The sequence below is a fragment of the Peromyscus maniculatus genome, chromosome 1, assembly GCF_049852395.1.
Source record: "Peromyscus maniculatus bairdii isolate BWxNUB_F1_BW_parent chromosome 1, HU_Pman_BW_mat_3.1, whole genome shotgun sequence".
Classification (NCBI taxonomy): domain Eukaryota; kingdom Metazoa; phylum Chordata; class Mammalia; order Rodentia; family Cricetidae; genus Peromyscus; species Peromyscus maniculatus.
In genome coordinates this window covers 108,374,087-108,376,979 of record NC_134852.1, presented here as the reverse complement: position 1 = coordinate 108,376,979, position 2,893 = coordinate 108,374,087, and positions in this window count along the sequence as shown.

The following is a 2,893-nucleotide window of genomic DNA, read 5'->3' as shown; positions in this document are numbered from 1 at the left end:
ACCATAGAGATGGGACAGTCTAGACGAACCGGAGGTCCGTGGTGAGCTAGCCGGCTTCTGTCACGTGGTACGGCCCCCTCCTTCCCCCCCCAGCTCCTCGGAGGAGGCTTTCGCTGTGGTTCCACTTCAAGGTCATCCCCGCAAACCCTGCGAGGGTATGAGCGATACTGTGCCTTTCCCAGCCAAAGCGGGACGGGCCCAGGACCCGGGCGTCCCTCACCCGAGGAGGGCACACAGGAAAGAGAATCCACGCTGCCCTGGAGGTCCGAAGTCTCCCGCTTGGGTGCCCGATTCGCCCCTGCGCCCGCCCCAGAGTCCCAGCGCCCCATTCCCCGGGTCACTCCACAGGAGCACAAAGAGGGTGCATTAATTGAAGGAAAGCGCGGCAAGACAGTCAAAAGACAGCGCCGAAAGGAAAGGTGGCCACTGATCCGGAACTCTTGAATTACGTGCTCGCTAGGCCCCAAAGAATAAGAGCAGTGAAGACTTAGAGGCTTAGCAAATAGACACCCGTAACCGAGGGCTATGTACCACCCAGCGTAAGCACTTGACCACTTTCATTTCTTCATGGGTTCTTTCTGTTAGTTTTGTTTGTTGGTTCGTTTGTTTTGAGACAGGGCTTCCCTATGCTGCCCAGGCTGGCCTCCAGTACCTAATCGACGTGCATCCTACTCTGGGTACTAGTACTATTACAGGCAAGCATCACCACACCCACTCAATTCATGTTTTTTTTTTTGTTTTTTTTTTTGATAAGTAATATGAACAAGTTTTCTATTACTGACCCCGTTTTACACACAAGACCTGAGGCATTAAACTCACAAACTAGACTTTGGTAATAAGAGACCTAGTGGATGGAATTCAGCCAATCTCTAGACTCCACTTCTTTTTTTTTTTTTTTTTAACTATAAAATTGTAATAGCTATGGGGTTAGGGCTGTTTAGGTTGGATGACATAACAAATAGGATTGGATAAGAATTTTGTTTTTCTTTTTCTTTCTTTCTTTTACTTTTTTTTTTTTTTGTTTTGTTTTTCGAGACAGGGTTTCTCTGCGTAGCTTTGCGCCTTTCCTGGGACTCACTTGGTAGCCCAGGCTGGCCTCGAACTCACAGAGATCCGCCTAGCTCTGCCTCCCGAGTGCTGGGATTAAAGGCGTGTGCCACCACCGTCCGGCTTTGTTTTTCTTTTGCTTTGTTTTTTTCTGCTTGGTATCTTTGCAACAGAGGAGTCTTTAGTTTGGGGATTTTTTTTTTTTTAAGATTTATTTTTATTTTTTAACTGTGTGTGTGTGTGTGTGTGTGTGTGTGTGTGTGTGTGTGTGTGTGTAGTGTAGAATGTAAGTGTAGGTGCCCATAGAATCCAGAAGAGGGCATTGGATCTCCTGGAGCTCGTTAGAGGCAGTTAAGCCACCCTGCATGAGTGCTATAACCCCATCTGTGTCCTCTACAGAGGCATTAGGCGCTCTCACGGGCTGACCCATCTCCCCAGTCCCAAGGGTTAAGGTTTTAAATTTGGTTAGTTTGTTGGTAGTGAGACTGGGAACAGGAAGGAGAAGGCGGCACTAAGGGTGGGTTGAGGTTAGGTCTAGAGCTCTCCGCGGGTTAAAATCCGCACGCTTTGGATAGAGATCGAGAGGAAGAGTTTGTGAAGGTGTAGACAAGAACAGCCCAAAAAGAGAGGTCAAAGATCATTTCTAAATTTCCAGTTTCCAAAGCTGGGTAGATGCAGCCTTATATTTCTAAGTAGGAGAATTCAGAAAGAGGTTTTCGGAGTAGGTTCCAAGGGCAGCAGATACAGTTCAGGCAGAGTGCTGGCCCAGCATGTGTAAGGCCCCAGGTTGAATCCCCAGTATTAAAAAAAGAAGCCTATGAATTTGAGAAACAATTAATTTGAGATTTTCCCTAAGGCACTTATTTGATGAAATAACCAGTGCTTTGCTCAGAAATGGAATCCCCATGTATGACAGGAAAGAACTGGCTAAAACCAATGTAATAATTTCTTATCAACTTGTCTTAGTCATTTTTACATAGTGATAGACCAATGACAAGACATTTTATTCAAGATGATAACTGAAGAAAGGGATCTTAGCTCTGCGAAGGATCCTTCAAGCACTCACTATAGTACCAGGCAGAGGAGGTGGTTAAGCAAATGTGTCAAACAGACTAGCATCAAGTACTGAGAGAGGAAGGTTTGTATTTTGTGCGTCTCATATAAATCCCTATGGATAACATAAGTAGTAGGCACTTAATACACTTTACATCTGTAGTGTTTTACTTTTTAAAAGAGTGATTTCCTCAGCCGGTATCTCCTTTACAGTAACTTTGTGAGGGTAGGCAGGGTAGCTGTTCAGTCCCTTTACAGCTACAATCAAGATCAGGAAAAGTGACTTGCTGAGGACTTCTAGCACTTATTGTGTAGCCCAGGCTGGCCTCCAACTTGTGTCCCCTACCTGTGTCTCCTGAGTGTTGTTATTGCAGCGGACCACTGTGCCCTGGTAATTATTCCTGTCCTTTGATTCAGACTCCAGCATTTAATGTAAACCATCACCTGGGAACCATCGGCAGGCCTATAAAGATAACAGCGTTATATAGTTTTGGTAATAGAATTAAGCTTACAAACCAAACCCATTGTTACTAGAAAAAATTACTATTCGAACCAGGGCACATGTTCTAGTGAAGTTTTATCATCATTAAGTTCTTTGTTTGGCCCCTACAGTAGAATAAAATCTGTTTTGTTTCTAGAGGTCATAGTATAATTACAGGTGCTCCGCTCCTAAGCAGATGCCAAAGAGCAGACAAGACAGACATTCAACAGAAAACCAGGAAACAAAAACAGGGAGCAGCAGATTCTCTTTTGTTATGTCAGGTATCGGTAACAGCTGTTGCCGAGGGTGGAA